General features: G+C 43.3%; 1 pseudogene across 1 annotated transcript; it reads left to right on the top strand.

Annotated features, from left to right (window-relative positions):
- Positions 1-1,069: 1,069 nt before the first annotated feature.
- Positions 1,070-7,687, top strand: LOC308418869 (large ribosomal subunit protein uL30-like; annotated as a pseudogene). The gene is made up of 2 exons: positions 1,070-1,196; positions 6,911-7,687. The product of its transcript is annotated as a large ribosomal subunit protein uL30-like (transcript).
- Positions 7,688-17,323: the final 9,636 nt, after the last annotated feature.

Raw genomic sequence — 17,323 nt, 5'->3', positions numbered from 1 at the left:
ACTGGATCCCAAGTGTTTTCAAAAATACTCCAGGAAACTTTATTTTCTCTTTACTTTGCTCAATAAATTCAGCATGTCTGTCTTTTGGCATTGTAAATAATATATTCCCAGCGTGGACATGGATATGAGACAGTCACAGTCCCTAAGTGCTCTGGGAACTTCTTATGTTTCTTTTACATTGGAAAATTCTCATTTTAAATGTCAAAGTAGAAAAGCATCTAGAGGTTGTGCGATAAAGTCTTGCTGTATCTCTTTCCCCTGGATACCCAACCACCCTCTACTAAGAGGCAACTGCAACTTTAAAAATATTTTTACTATCATGCTATTTATAAACTATCTGCCGAATTGATGATTTCTTTTTTCTGCCACTACTACTCACATACCCTCATGTTTGGAACAAATTCGGGTGATTTGATTATTATTTACCACATTAGTTTCTCCCCACTTGACAGCAATCATCTCAAAATCTAGACCGGCTCTAATTTATCTTCACTTTTCGGGGATATTTCCTGTATGGAGCACTAAGGTAACAAAAAAAAAATGGTTTGTGACTAAGCTGATGGAGCTGCTCATGTCCAGACCTTAGCAACTAGCAGAATAATCTAACTGCACAGACTTGCATAAATTCAGGGAGCTAGGAAATCAGAACCTACCAGATCCATCTCTCTTTTCTTGCCTGCTATCGCCTTCACACACATCCCTGACATCCCCTGTAGGTCAGGCTGCTTACACTTGGGGACCACTTCCTGGCTTAGCAGGAAGAGTCCAAGAGAGAGGCCTCAGGGTCAGAAGACTCAGCCTGAGGCTTGGGTCAGCTCCAAGCTTTTCCTGGGAACCTGAGGATTCCTTACAACTCACTGGTCTCTAGCTGCTCATCAACGGAAACCTCTTCCCACCACTTCTCCCTACTGGTTTTTCTGGGTTGCTCTCTACAGATCTGAGCCTGAGCACCACACCCTCCAGAGATGGTGGTTCCCTCCTGTGATTATATTGTATATGTCACCCCAGAATTTTCCAGTCATTGGCCTCCACTTGCCCTGATTGCCAGAATATGATAGTAGAAATAATAATGACTGGGTCAAAGTTTGCCTGTCAAGACACCGCCCAGAAAGCAGAGCTGGACTTAAAAGCAAATGTCATCCCCAAACACTGGGCTCCTGGTCTCACACTTGCCAACTCCAGGATCCTGGCGAGAGGTGAGGTGGTCACATATGCCAAAAGGGAGAGGTATGACAAGCAGGCTCGGGCTCTAAAAATGGTACTGTTGATAACCAGTAGTACAGTAATTTTCCCCACGGCATTGCCACCATACCATGAAATAATTCAGAGCAAGGAGCATACCCAGAGAAACCTGATGAAAAAGAGAAGCATTTCATTGCTGGCCATTGGCAATCACGTGACCTCTAGTCAGTGCTCCAAAAGGCCAGACCTGAGGTCTGAGAGGCCTCCAGCTACCCCATAATCCCAGGCAGCCCCAGGAGAACCATGCTCTCAGACAGACAGAACAAAGGAAGAATCCAGTCAACCTGCCACATCCTGGGACTGACTGTCAAATTGTCCCAAGAGCAAATGAAAGAAGAGATCAGAAGTAAATGTGAAGTCTACAGGCTAGGAACAAGCAAATTGTAACACCCACGGGCCCTGAGGGTGGCCTCCAACCCTGATATCTTCTCAGTTACAAAGCATGGTTGGAGGCAGGGTATCAAAGGGGTAAATTGATCAAAACATGCTTCTGGAAAGTTCCCAACACCTGGCATTCCAAGTTCATTGTCTCAAACATTAGAGAACAGACAGTAAATAAATAGTAACTTGGTGGGGTGTATATTAGTAGTTAGGGTTTCCATTGCTGTGAAGAGACACCATGACCCAGGCAACTCAATATTTAATTGGAGCTGGCTTACAAGTTCATGGGTTTTGTCCATTATAGTCATGACAGGAAGCATGGCAGCATGCATGCAGAAATGGTCCTGGAGAAGGAACTAAAAATTCTACATCTGGATCTGAAAGCAGCCAAGAGGAGGGACTCTTCACACTGAGCAGAGCCTGAGCATGAGAACCTCAAAGCCCACCCCCCACAGTGACACACTTCCCCCATCAAGGCCACACCTACTCCAAGGCCACCCCTCCTCCAATAAGGCCACACCTACTCCAACAAGACCACACATACTTCAACAAGGCCACACTTCCTAATAGTGTCACTCCCAGGCCAAGTATATTCAAACCACCCCAATAGCCTTGGTCTCTCTTTCTGTTACTATGACAAAACACAAAAGACTTGGTAGCATAACTTTTTTAAAGGTTCGTTTTAGCCTAAGGTTCTGGGAACCCAAAAGCATGGTGCCTGCATTTACTCAGCTTCTGGTGAAGCACTCGTGATAGAAAGCATCTCCGTGACCAAAGAAGAAACAAGAAAACCACCAAGAAGGCACAACCTTCTTTACAACAAACCTTCACACCATCTCATCCATTCCCAGGAGAACTGCCCTGATATTCACAGGAAGGAAGCATCACAGACCAAAGCTTTAGCATACAAATACCCAGGAAGAATCCATACTCAAACACATGGAAGCCCTGCTTTGTTATAATGTGCCTATAGTTCCTGCTCTACGGTGTCAACTTCCCTTTGGATAATGTACAGCCTTGTAAGGGTAATTGCTCATGCCTCCTATGACCATCTTCTGGCTTCTAAGGATCTCTCTGGACGTGAGTGTGGAGGAGTCAGGTAATCTCACAGAACAGGAGAAAGATTACAAGCTCCGAAACCTTAAACAAATGCTGAGCAACAATACCAGCTGCAGTGTCTGAAGCAGTTCTGGCCAGGTGCTGGCTACCAGTTGAGAACAGAGTGGCATTCCATCATTTCTGAACTCAGCCAGGCTCAGCATTCCTTCTGCCAGCTCTGCTGACTGCATAGTACCCAAGGCAGGGACCTCACTCTCCTCCTGCACGTGGCCTAAGGCAAAACGCCCAAGCATCTCAATTGAGGTAGCCACTTTCCCATCATGATGAACCTAAGATCTCTGTGCTTAGCATCTACCCCAAATAGGAGACCAAGCTGGATCTCTAATCTTATGCAAAGCCACCACCATCAGGAAGCAGGCAAAAAGTGTTCCTTCCGCACACCAGCAGAGAACAGGCAGAAACATTTAGATATGGTTGAGCCCCCGTCCAGATCACCCTCGAACTAATGTTTTTCTCTACTCTTCTCCAGCTCTTTTCCGAAATCCTAAGCCAGCAGAGAAAATGTCCTTCTCCTGTGCTCTGTCCTCATTATCCAACATTCATATCTGATCGGTCCTTCTCGGGAGCCCAAGATTTTTCCTCAGAAGTGTGTAGGATTTTAGTGTAGGCAGATAGATGTCTATGAAGGAGCACTGTGTAGAATACAGAATACTTTTTCTCTACAAACAAGACCCTGCTCAGGAATTCTGGATACTAAGCTCATCCCCTCCTATGGCCCCCAGGAAGAACCTCAAGCTGGAATCCTGCCGTGTGTCTTCCCTACAGCAGATAATGTGGTCAAATACTGAGAACACGCTTTCTAGGAGAGGAGAAGGCTCATTGTGACTAGACACATGGCCACCAAGAGGGTCCATAGACAGATGTCCTACTCTACATGGGCAATTTTCCTGAAGCCAACTAAATTATGGCCCTAGGGGAGCTTCGGTGAACTTGGTGGTTGAGTCACAGGGTGGCCCAAACTCTGCGAAGTGAAAGGTGTGCTCTATTCTGCTATAAAGTACCTGGTCTGCTCGTGGCTAGGACACAGGCTCTACCCACACTGTTGCTAGTCAAAGCTTCTGATCCCTTTGCATTTGCCTTGTCTCCCTATTTGGAAGAAATGCAAGACCTTGGGAGCTACTACTGTCTGTAAAACAGAGTACAAAAATGTCTCCAAGTTGTGGATACTTGGACAGAAAATACCACTGGGCATGGCCACCAGGTCTCCATTGAAGATGAAGTGGGAGGAGAGGACTATAAACCACTGATGAAAAAAAAGATTGGCTCAAGAAAAGGAAGTAAATGGATTCCAGGGGTGGGGGCAGATTAATCAGATCCACCTTCATTGATATCCAGGTTATGACAGGCCCATGAAAACATCTGACTAGCGACCGATCAGTCTCAAATCAGAGTTTTAACAAGGAAAAAAAGTGTATGAACCCTTTAAGAAAGTGTAAGGCCTCTGCCTCATTAGAATTTAGCTGACTTATTCAAAAGGTCTTCATGGAAGGTTCTAAGGACAAGAAGCTGGATGGGTAAATGGAATGTGTGAAATCACTTTTTTTTTTCAGTCAGAACAACTGTGAATCCAGCCCACTCCAGGAAGGTGATAGGGCCCAAAGGAAGGAGCAGAGACATCCGGATTCAATAGACTTGAGTTTAAATCTTTAGGACTTGAGGAGGGGACCCCTCAGGGCGAGCAGATCCACAGACAGGCCCAGAGAAGTGGAACTAATTGCTGGAGTGGGGAAGATGTGAAATTGTCCCCCTTGGGTCTGGAGAGGGTGGAATAGATACTGAGCGTGAAGAAGCTATGGCTGAGTCTTGGCACCCCATCCCCCAGACCATTCTCCATGCCTGCTCCCCACCCCAGGAACTGTGTCAAAAAGGATGCTCAGATATGCTACAGTGGAGAGTTAGTCCCTTCCTCTGTTGCTCTATTAGGCTAGGCCTCAGCCTCACTGTTTGGGGAGATAAATAAAGACTGATAGACATGTCCTCTGTCATTGTGACCCCCTGCATGGCCATTCTTCCCTGTGTCTCCTGCAGAGTGTCTCACTTGGCATTCTCCTTGACCTGACATACCCATTTTGCCTTCGTATTTCTCCTTGGCTTGGGATAAGCCATGTTCTCTGACTCCACCTCTGAGCACATTGCCTACCAATGTTCTTCTGCAGGTCAGGCACAGCACCTAGGCTGCTCTCTCTGCCTCCACATCGTGCCCCTGCGCTGTGCTCATTACTAAAATAGATGTTGTTTCTAGGGACTCATTCCCAGGCCAGAAACATACACAGCAGAAGAACACTTCTGTCTTCTCACTTAAGTGACACATGGGAGAGTTCAGGGTAAGTGAAGGAATGAAGGCCTTGCCTACCAGAAAGGAAGCCTGGATGTTGTTTTCCTTTATTTTCTTTGGTTTCCCTTGCCAAAGCTGTACGTATTGTTGAGCTTGATAGAACACACAGCATAAACATAATTGTTATTTCTAGCCTCAATCCCTGTAACTCAAGTCTTCATCTTCCACACTGGCATTGCCTTCTCAAAGTGTGTGTGGGTGTGTGGGTGTGTGTGTGTGTGTGTGTGTGTGTGTGTGTAGATAAAACAAATCCTTTCCTCCCCAAGTTGCTTTTAGTCACGGTGTCATTTCACAGTGAGAAAAACCTTAGCTAAGACAGAAGTTTGTACAAGAGAGTGGGCTATTTTGATAGACCTTCCCATGTTTTAGGGAAGATAAAGGACTTTGTAACTTGTGGCTGGGAATGCCATTGCATATTTCAAAGAGAAGTAAATATTCTATCAGGGCTGTTTGAGTGACACTTTGAAATAAAAAGTACTAAAATGAAATTTTTGGTTTACTGGGACAATTATTGCTGAAAGCTGAGAATTTAGCTGTGATTGATAGGAGACTCATGTCACTGAAGTAATGCATTCTGGGAGTATTTCCTCAAGGTCAGCATACAAAGCTGTGGCCCAGAGGGAGCCAGGGCTGTACCTTGCACTGACAGCCAAACTTGTAAGACATAAGAATCACCCAGGTGGCACTAGATTTGAAGGCATGAAGCTCGGCACCACAAGAGGCCAGGAGAGACCATTTCTGAAATTCAAGCCCCAGTTATATTAGAAGCCCCAGGGTTGGGGAAATCATGATCATGTAGAGAAGTTGAGGGTTGGTATTATATGGCAAGATCCAAGCCTCTGAAGAGAGCCCAGAAGGAAATGTTGGTGAAGTGCAGCCAGGTTTCATGAGACATTTTAGAGATGTCAACGCTCTGAAACAACCACCAAGGACTACAGGTGGTATGGGGTGGAGCTAAGCCTACGAAACAAGCTGTGCGTACTGACGACGGCACAGGTGGAGAAGTGGAACGCTCTGCAGCGCCCAGAAGCTAAAGAGTGACTCCCAGATGCTGGACACTGAGCCTTTCACACTGCTGCACTTCAGGTTTTTTCATGATTGTAACTGTGCCTGGGTCTTCTTTCCCATAAGAAGCATGTAACTTATTGTGCTGACTAGTTTTATGTCAATTTCACACAAGCTAGAGTATCTGAGAGGAGGGAACCTTAATCGAGAAAATATCTCCATAAGACTGTGTTCAGGGACTGGAGAGAAGGCTTAATGGGTTAAGAACACTGACTGCTCTTCCAGAGATCCTGAGTTCAAATCCCAGCAACCACATGGTGGCTCACAACCATCTGTAATGGGATCTGATGCCCTCTTCTGGTCTGTCTGAAGACAGAGACAGTGTACTCACATATAATAAATAAATCTTTAAAAAAAAAAAATAAAAGACTGTGTTCAGGCAAGCCTGTAGTACATTTTCTTAATTAGTGATTAATAAAAAAGGGCCAAGCCCATTAGTGGTGGTGCTATTCCTAGGCTCATGGTCCTGGGATCTATAAGGAAGCAAACTAAGGAACTCCTGAGGGCCAAGGCAGTAAGCAGCACCCCTCCTTGGTCTCTGCATCAGCTCCTGCCTCCGGGCCCTGCCCTGTTTGAGTTCCTGTCCTTACTTCCTTCAGAGATGAAGAATGATGTGGAAGTAGAAGCCAAGTAAGCTCTTTCCTTCCAAAGTTGCTTTTCGTCATGGAATTTATTCACAATATTATTAACCTTAACTATGACACTTGCTTTTTACAGGAACCCACGGTTAAGAAACTGTGGAATTGGCCAGCTTCCCCTTCTTTCCAGGCTGGGACCACGGAGGCTGTTCCAGAAGGTGGAAAAAGAAGGTTGCTGTTGTGCCAGAAACCCTTAAGAGAAAGTTCCTGCTGTGCCAGAAACCCTCAAGAAAAAGTAAAGGAATTTCACAGAGTTGAAGGTGAAGTGTCTGAGGAAGAGGTTTGCCCTGAAGACCCTGCGGAAGGCAAGGAGGAAGCTCATCTATGAGAAGGCAAAGCTCTATCACACGGAGTACAGGCAGATGTACCAGATTGAGATTCGAATGGCTAGCATGGCAAAGAAGGCTGGAAACTTCTATGTGCACACAGAACGGAAATTAGTGTTGGTCAGCAGAATCCGGGGTATCAATGGAATATTCTCATAGGTGCACAAGGTAGTCTTTGACAGATCTTCAATGGCACCTTTGTTAAGCTCAACAAGGCTTTAATTAACAAGCTGAGGATTGTGGAACCATACATTGCGTGGGGGTACCCCAACCTGAAGTCAGTGAATGAACTCATCAATGAGTGAGACTATGGCAAAATTAATAAAAAGCAGATTGCCTTGACAGATAACCCCTTGGTTGCTCTATCTCTTGGTAAATTTGGCATCATCTGAATGGAGGATCTAATTTATGAAATCTATACAGTTGGGAAACACTTCAAGGAAGCAAATAACTTCCTGTGTCCCTTCAAATTATCTTCCCCGTGAGTTGGAATAAAGAAAAAGACAACTCAATTTGTAGAAGGTGGAGATGCTGGCAACAGGGAAGACCAGATAAACAGGTTTATTAGACGGATGAACTAAGATGTCGTCCATGGTATTTTTATAATCTGGTCAGTTAATAAACAGTCACAGCTTGGCAAAAAAAGAAAGAGAGAGAGACGGGGAGGGGGGAAAACGAGCAAGGGAGGGAGGAAGGAAGGAAGGAAAGGAGAAAGAAAGAAAGAAAGGAAGGAAGGAAGGAAGGAAGGAAGGAAGGAAGGAAGGAAGAAAGAAAGAAAGAAACTTTGGAACTTTAGAGAAACTTCAGAATGTTACAAAGACTACAGATTTTTCAAAAATCCAAATATTTCAGAGAGATTTGGATATTTAAGAGAGGCTTTGAACTTTAAAAGAGACTTTGGATGTTTTAAAGAACCAACTTTTAAAGGATTTAATTTTTTAAAGACTGTGGGACTTTTAAAATTACTTGTGTTGAATACTGAAATATTGGTGTTAAGACTGGATTTTGGGAACAGACAGTAAAGGAAAGGTTGTGGCTAGATAGTAATATGTTTGTGTGCTGAGCTGAAATTTGTGCTTGCTAGTTGTGTGTTTTGTTTGTTTTGTTTTGGTTTGGTTTGGTTTGGTTTGGTTTGGTTACCTTAACACAGCTAGAGACATTTCGAAGGGAATGCCCCCACCAGATTGACAAGCTTGGGCAAGCCTGTGGGGCATTTTATTGACTAACAATTGATGTGGTTAGACCCACCTCGCAGTGAGTGGTACCATCTATGACAGGTGGTCCTGAGTGGTGTAAGACAATAGGCTAGGTAAGCCATAAGGAGCAAGCCAGTTAAGCAGCATCCCTCCCAACCGGTGCTTCAGCTCCTGCCTCCAGGTTCCTGCCTTGCTTGATTGAGTTCCCGCCTTGACTTCCCTTAGCAATGAACTGCTACCTGGAAGTGTCAGCTAAAGTAAACTGTTTTCTCCACAAGTTGCTTTAGGCCATAGAGTTTATCGTAGCAATAGACACCCTCACTAAGACAATGTGGCTGGTGAAGTTCCTACACATTGAAAGAAATAAACACTATGAAGGGGGGGAACTGCATAAAGCATTGCTGCATCTGGTGTCTGAAATAACTGTCCCTGTGGATTCTGTATACATAATCTCACCATGTGCTCTCAATAATGCTAAGGACAGGCTAATGTTGTTCTGGTTTGTTGTTCTTGGTATTATTCATTAGGCTTTACTTATTCACATGAGAACTGAACATTAACTCGTTCAGGATCGCAGAGCTAACAGACAGGTCTCTTGCCTGCTAATTTTATACTTCTCCATTGCATGAAAATAAAACTGCTTCAGCAGTTACAATTTCTCTCAAGATACAAATAAATGAAACGTATTTATTTATACAACCATATAATAGAATATTACACGATGCTAAAAAAAAAAAAAACTAAAGTGACTTGTATAGCCATGGATACGTGAGTAAGAGATGGAAATGCGTGTTTGTAAGTAGATGAAGCCAACCATAAAGAACTTCCACATTTATACTCCAAGAAGACAACACTGTGGGCCTGAGAGAAAGATCAGAAATTTTCAGGAACTAGATGATAGGGCGAGTGAGTAAGCAGCGCATCGTGAGCGTGAAGGCGGTGTAATGTGGGCTCTTGCTTACACAGGCTTCCAGTCTCATAGACTGTCTCATAACGTTAGTGGAGCCTATGGCTTCTGAGCAATAGTGAATGGATCGTTTCATCAATGTAAACAACCCCCATGGTGTGATGGGATGTCGAAAATGGGGGACTATCTATATCATGAAAATAGAAAGTAGAGACCATTTCTGCACCCTCTACTCTTACTATAAACCCAAAATTGCTTTAAATAAAACATTAGAGTAAGAAAAAAAATTTCATGCACACCAAATCAAAATTCCATTAACTACAAAAAAAATTCTTTTTATTACATAGGAGGTAACATGGACCTATGAAAACAAGGCTGGTGTTGGGTCAAGATTTCATTTTGCATGGGTTTATTCAGATTAATCTATGAAGGGAATTTAATAGCTAAAAGGGAAATTAGATTCTGCCTTATCTGCCAAACTATGCTCCCGCCTTGCCATGAACAACCCTCTCTACAATTAGGGCTCTAGTTTGCAAAGTAAAATGTTCTCTTCACCAATCTAGTTTGTGATAACAGTGCCTCAGATGGGTAATCTCTAAGCAGAATTACTTAGCTCATGGTTCTGGAGGCGGGCAAGTCTAAGAACAGAGCACCGGCATCTGTTCAACATCTGGTGAGGGCCCTCTGGCTGTGTCAGCCATGGAAGAAAGTTGGGCGTAAAGGGGGAACTGAACCCATGTTATTATCAGTACTGCACTCTCACCATCACCGCATGAGTCTGTTCTTGAGGACGGAGCCCTGTAGACTTCACTTTTTCAACACTGGCCAGGCAATATTACTGCAATGGGGGTCAGGTTTCCAACATACCTCCGGGCCGGATAGCCAGACCTGCAATCATAATTGCTGCTACTCCAGAGACTACGACAAAAGGATCAGCAATCCAAGGCCAGCCCCAACTATAGCACATTTAATATTTAATAGTCTATAACTTGGTGATAGTCTGTCTCAACATAAAAATTAAAAAGAAGAGGTCTGGAGTTATGCCCAGTGGTAGACAGTTTGGGCAGCTATATCATAATTGAGTCCTAGGTTCCATACCCAGTACCACTGAGGGGAGGCCATAACCCCAACACAAGAATCTGTGGACCGTATTCAAGTTACAGCAGCCATTCTATTTCAACTCTAATACCTGGGCCATTCTTCCTTCTGCACAGTGGCCTCTGCTTTCCTAAGATGTAGTTAATTTTTTCACACAAACTGGCACAGATAAGCCTTTTCAACACCAGGGTGTGATCTGGCACATTTCTCATCTCATTTTTATGCTGACTCTACATTAAAGTGGAGAGTTGTCAAATATTTTACTTAAATTGCCTCTGGAAAATATCCCTCCCTCTTCGTGCCAATTTTTGTGTAACACCCAGTCCAGATGCACACAGATCTGCCTTCTAGCATATCCTATAACTGATGGCAGTTGTTACACAGTATGCGCCTGGTCTTGGGTACCACAAAAGCAGGTGAGATGGGTAGCCAAAGACTGAGCAGAGACATGAAGGTCCCTGCTGTCATCCTGAAATCCTAAGATCAAAAGAAAACCCAAGTCTCCCAGCCCAGCAACCCTCTCAAATGAAGAAGGTAATTTGTTTAAAATAACACAGTTAAAAGCTAAACAGGTGGGTCAACCATTCAGAGTTTTTTCTGCTCCTGCGAAGACCTGAGTTTGGTTCCCAGCATCCATATGAGGCAGCTCACAACCACTTAGAACACTGAGAATGTAAAGCTCACTCTGGCTTCCACCAGCTCCTCAATTCATAATATACATACTCCCCCCCCCCACAACACACACGTGTGTAATTATAAATAAAACAAATCTTTAAATAACACAGTGTTTTAGGCTTTGTGGAACCCAGATAAACATCTGGTAATTGTGTCTTCAGCTCAGAGCTCACAAGCTATCATTTCTGAAACTCCATTCTATCTCCTAATATTATTACTGTGAGCTGCTGTTTGAAGAATGCTCAACTTTGAATTCTTACTTTACAATTACTTCAGAATATGTGGGGTTGTCCTACCTACCCATCAACTTCATGCTAATATGCCTCTTTTTTCACACCACGAAGGTAAATTCTCCAAAGCTAATAAGAGTGATTGTGCCGGGAAGGTTGGGAAGTGTTTGCTAGCAAAATAAAAGGTATATTAAAGACCCAAAGGAAGGCAAGAAGCTGTAGGAGGGGGGTTATAAGGGAATGAATAGGAAGCACAGGGCCTCATATGAGAACTAAGATACCATCTTGGAGCAGAGAGCAAGTCTCAAACACTGCACCAATTCTTAGGGTCAGTGTGAAAGAAAGGTTATTAGATACAAGGCCAATATACAAAAATACCTAGTACAGCCAATAAATAAGAAAGCAAAGACTAAGAAAGGTGGTTGCATTTATAATAATGAGAGTAGGGAGAAACTCAAAATACATAAGTCCTTTATAATGGAGAAGTATTTTTAACTTTTTTTGAAAAACTAATACAAGAAAACCAGGCAGTTAGGTTGTCACCTAGTCATAGTGACAGACAAATGCTCCTTTTTTCATGTCACAATAAGTGAAATATAAGTCCATATGACAAATGGCAGCTCAATGGGTCTTGTCAAAGTCATCTCAAAGGACGTCTGGGGGAGCAAAGATCAAAATAGTGCAGGTAGTTCTGTGGCCAAAGGATAAAACAAAAGAATGGTGCAATGCACTAGGTACCCTTCCTTACAAAAGACTCCAGTGGCTAAACAAGAGTGTCCTCGAGTGGACAAATGGCCAGCTTAACACTAGAGATTCCAGAAACTGTGACACATTCATAGAAAAATGAGCCACAACCAACATGATCCAGAAATCATGAAGGAGACGGGTTGGCTTCATAAACAGCACCATGACACAAGACTCTTACAGGGCAAGACAAAATAATTACCCCATACTGCACCAATTAATTTCAGATGAACTAAGAGCACTACCACATTACAGGAACTGTGATATTTAGTAAAGACCCCCATCCCCTAATCTCCTCATATGCAAAATGGAACAATAATGACATGTAACTCCTAAGACAGAAGGAAGAGTAAAGTGAATGGGGTGATTTTGCTACTCAGAACCAGATCCAATACATACATTCATTCAATAAACAAAGATCAATGGTAATGAGTAACTGAACATGTTTGCAAGTTTCTCTGGGAACTATCATCAAGGGAAATGATAACTTTTTAAATAATATGCCAACATCATGAACACAACTGAAAACATAAATAATTTGACTTGGGGCTGGAGATGGCTCAACAGTTAAAAATACTAGCTGCTTTTCCAGAAGACTGGGATTTGGTTCCCCCATGTCTCCTAAGAACTCTCTGTAGCTCCAGGCCAGGGAACCTGATGCCCTCCCCTGGCCTTCTATAACCCTGTGTAGACATAGTGCACAAACATACATGTAGGCAAAATGCCCATATACATAATATAAAAACTCAAAAAAGATAATTTGATTCTATTAAAGTTTAAAAATCTCTATGTTGAAAGATGGCAGGACTAGCTTTTGCATTTCAAATCAGCCCAAAGGTTGAGGGAAGATATTTACAACATATATAATATCCATATACAGACTTTGTAAAGATCTATTAGAAATAAGAAAAGGACAAGTCTAATATAAAATATGAGCAAAGAATAAGAACAATGATTCAAAAAGGAGAAAATCAAAATTCAATGAATGTATAAACATGTACATCATGGATAATCATGGAAATTGATATGTAACAATGAAACAACTTTACAATATTCCTTTACACTTGTTGCCTTACTATAACAAAATACCAGAGGCTGTGCACTTTGCCACCTGTTTCCTACATACCACAGCTGACAACGCAGAAAGGCTATTGCCAGAAAACATCCAGAAACAAACCTCAGGACCAACCTCTACCACTGTCCTCTGGTCTAAGCTCCATCCTTTCCTCCTGGACCACTGTAATAGCCTTTTACTTGCCTATCTGCCTGCCCTCCTAGGCCATTGGAGTCAGTTGCCTTTCACTAGCTATCAGCTTGAACATGTGCCATCTTTTAATGTATTTTAGGTGCATCAACTGAAGCAAAATTTTAGTCAGATCACATTACTTTCCAGCTCAAAACCCACCCACAGCTTCAACCCAGAAACAGGCGAATGATGTCAAGTGGCCACAACCCAACCATGGTCTGGTTCCAATTCCTCCTTGGCCTAAGCCCCTACCGGATCCATCCTTGGGCCCCTGCACTGATGCTGGACTTGAAGGCAAAACCTACATTTCCTTGAACTCACACAAATAAAATCATCTCAGTGAAGCCTCTTCTTGCCAGGCTTCTAAATTCTGATAGCACCAACACTCCCCACCCGTGCTGTCTGCTGTACCTTTTATTAAATTTATGTCTCAGGAACAAGAGATTTTTGTTCTTTTGAGCATTTGACATCCCAGTATTCAGAAGGCACTCAATAAATATTGGCTCAATAAATAAGCAACCATGAGTTATAACTCTATTAACTTCCAAGCATCGTGTTTGTAACTGGACCATAGAACTGGAAGTATCTGGGGCAATCTCTTAAGGACTGGCAGTTATGTAGCAGAAAATAACTGAACTCTTGCATATACACATGGCTTAAGGATTTAAAATAATTAATTGAGGAAGCTATGGAGGGGAATTCGGCTGTTTCCACTTACCAAGGCTGTTGGTTCTGTTTTGTTCTGCAGAAGACACGACGCCAACCCAGAGGATACCCTTGCTAGCCCTCATGGAAATAACTGTCTCTGAGCTGCCCATTGCTCTACTGTAGACATCATACAGATTCGGAAAGTCGGAAAGTCATGTTTCTGCCCTCTGTTCCAGTGTCAAGGGAGACCCGTCTCACATGTCCCAGTGATGATCCTAAGATGGAGTGACAAATTGGAGCCCCCTTTCTCCTTCCAGGAGAAGTATTTGGACTCACAGGTAGCCTCCGAAAACAGAGCACATGGTGACCTACCCGCCTGGGAATGGGGCTTTCTGAGGCATTGGGGGTTTGTGCCTCTCTTAGGTCATAGAATTGTATGATTCTTCTATGACTTAAAACATGATTTCAGAAGCCTGACAGGGTGTGCTACAGATGGTGTTTGAGTGTGGAGCTCTGAATCACAAACTTTCCATCATATCTCCCAGCCCAGCCCCAAATCCACACTTGCTTACATTTAAAAAGTGGGTGAAAGATCTTGGGAAGGAAGCCATAGAATGCATGAAGATCAGACTGCATGGGGAGAACTGTCTTTATTGAATGCAGTTAGGAAGGGACGTGCTCCCCCGTGAGGAAGTTCACTGCCAGCATGCACTGTAGGGAAGCACACCAGGACCTGTCTGCTTATGCAACTCGGAGCGTTCATCTTTTCACCCCTTCCTTTAGTCAGCTCCAGTCTGGCTTTCATTAGCATCGCCATGTGTTGTCTCCTTAGTGTAGGCTGCGGTTGTTGACTTGTAGAGCATTTGAAAGCAACGAAGCAGGAATAGCACAATTTGGTCAGAGCCAGCAACAGCCCAGAGTTTAATGAACTTACTCAAAGCAGGTCCTGAAAACAAAGGCTTACAACTGTGCCTTTTGCTTGAACCAATGCCCAGAGCCAAGTTCTCTGTGTCCAGGAATTCTTCAGCATGGATGAATCCCTGTCTCAACCTTGCGAGGCCAGCTGAACCCAAAGGCCAGCTCTCAACACCTTGCCCTGGAAGACTTGTGGCAAGCTGTCTTGCTGTGACATTTAAGAGTCTCCATCCCCGGGGAGCTTGGAAAGTCATAACAGTTTCCATCACTTCAAAGGTGGATCCGTCTTGGCTTTGAAATACTGTGTATCTGAGGCACACTGTGTTAATCCACTCCTTGGCATGTTCTATTCTACTCTCTGCATTAGCCACTGATAATCAAAATGACCCAAAGATGCTGTGACTGTCCATCAAACTTAACACATGGAGGACACCCTTTATAGTGGGCACAGGTAACCAGCACCCAGTCCAGAAGAAAAGAGTGCTACGCACCAGCTTTCTGCTTCCTAACTAGCTGCCTCACTCTCTTGCCACCATGACTCAGTTCCCTACAGTGAAAGACTAGCTTCAACTTGTGAGTCAAAAATACTCTCTCTTTTTTGTTGCCTTTGGTTTTTTTTGAGATAAGGTCCATCTCACTATGTAACTGACTGTCTTGGAATCCACTATGTGGACCACAGAGATCTGCCTGTCTCTGTCTCCCAAGAAGTGGGATTAAAGGTGTGTTCCAGCCACCATGCCTGGCTCTCCTTTCCTGAATTGGTTTGGTTTTTTTAGGAGTTTTATCACAGAAATAAGAAAAACAATAATAATGCATACCCTGAAATAAACCATCACAGCAACGGCTACCTTATCGTTGGCAAAGGTGTCAAAACTATTCATCTGTTTTTAAAACATGATGCCTCCACAGCAAAGAACACTAGGAAGACTGGATATCTACATGTCGAAAAGTGAACCAAGCCCAATAGCTCACACCGCACAAAAGTCAATATGGAATGGATCACAAATCTTTGTGTAAGACCTGAAGTAGTAACACTTCCTGAAGGAAATAGGGCAAAACATTAAGATATGTGGATGGGCAAGACCTTTAAAGATGCTCCCAACAGCAGCAGAAATGGCCCCAAAAACTGACCAAAGGGACTGCAGGGAGTTAAACGGCTCACCTAGCAAAGAAATCCATCAGGAGAGAAAAGAGATGCTCTACAGATGGGAGAAACGTTTCCCAGCCTCAGAACTCGTAGACATATCCGGCCATACCTGTTCTTCTAAAAGTCCTGTGTGTGAACACAACAGTGTGTATGTGCTTAACCTTCTGAAATGAAACACATTACTTGATGTGCTTTTCCACATCCCACCAACATACAACTTCTTCAGCAACGCCTGCTTAAAGCTGGACTGCTTTCTTGGCTTTCACTGCACAGGTTCCTTCACTTCTTCGTGAGCTGACTATATGCCCAGTGCCTCCCATTTCCTGGCTTGGTTCTAGAGGCACAGCACCTCTCTGCTCTGCCGATTACTCCTATGCTGGGCAGAGTCTTAATTTGACCATTTACACATCTTTGCTTTTGGTACCTGAGATTTTTCCTGGAAAAAAAATGTTTGCCAAGATGTTTTCTTTCATCCATTTTACTCCTGGAGGTCTTAGATTTGGATTTTAATCTATGTTGAGTTGCTTTTGATATACATCTTAATTAGTTTTCTCATCTAAGAACCTCTCAGAGACTTTTTATAAAAATCAGAATTCTCAATTCCTTCAGGAGCCATTCAAACCGGCTTAATAAAATTAACTGTATTCCTTAATTAGTTTTTTTTTAACAAAAGGATCAATTTTTTCATAAACATGGGTTGATGCGGTCTTGGGGGCACTTTTTCTCTCTTGTTCGTTTGGTTTCAGATTTGTTGTCGTGAGGTTTCTTCACCATGACTTGCTGTCCTGACCATCTTCTAAACCTCGGTTTAGTTTGTTGTGGTCTCCTCGTTTCTCCTGGGTTATGGCTTTGTTGTTTAAAGCCCCGTCTGTCTTACTGTATGTTGAACCTAAGGAATTATTTGTAGGGAGGTTTCCCTTTTATTTCCTCCCTAAACTCAGAAGCAAGACCAAATCAGGAGGAACAGCAAGCTTTTTTGCAGAAGCCCAACAGTAAGCACATTCGACTCTGTGGTCCTGTGGTTTCAAAAGTAACCAGAGATAAGTTAGCATAGGCTGGGACTGTACCAGTGAAGCTGGGAAACTGGGTGACCAACTGAGCTTGTCCCATTGGCACCAAGTTAACTGCTGTTTAAAGCTCAGTTCCACTAGCCACTGGGCACTTTGCAAGTGAGCAATACCCACAACAGCAAATACAAGTCCTTTCCATTCAAGGTTCTACTGAGAAAGGCTGTTGCTTTGGGCCCTAGGCATTTATGAGGCTCTCCCTGAAGTCCCTCTTTCAAAATCCCAGCATTATGTGGTGCTTTCTGACCAGACCTCAGATCTTCCTACAGCCTGCTGTGAAGTCCATAAAAATCCAAAGTGCCGGTCTTGCACTTGATGAAGGATGCTGAGTGCTAGTTCCTACC

This window comes from Micromys minutus (genome assembly GCF_963924665.1).
Source record: "Micromys minutus genome assembly, chromosome: 3".
NCBI classification, from domain to species: Eukaryota; Metazoa; Chordata; class Mammalia; order Rodentia; family Muridae; genus Micromys; species Micromys minutus.
The sequence above is the reverse complement of the archived record's forward strand: the minus strand, read 5'-3'. Positions and strand labels throughout refer to the sequence as shown.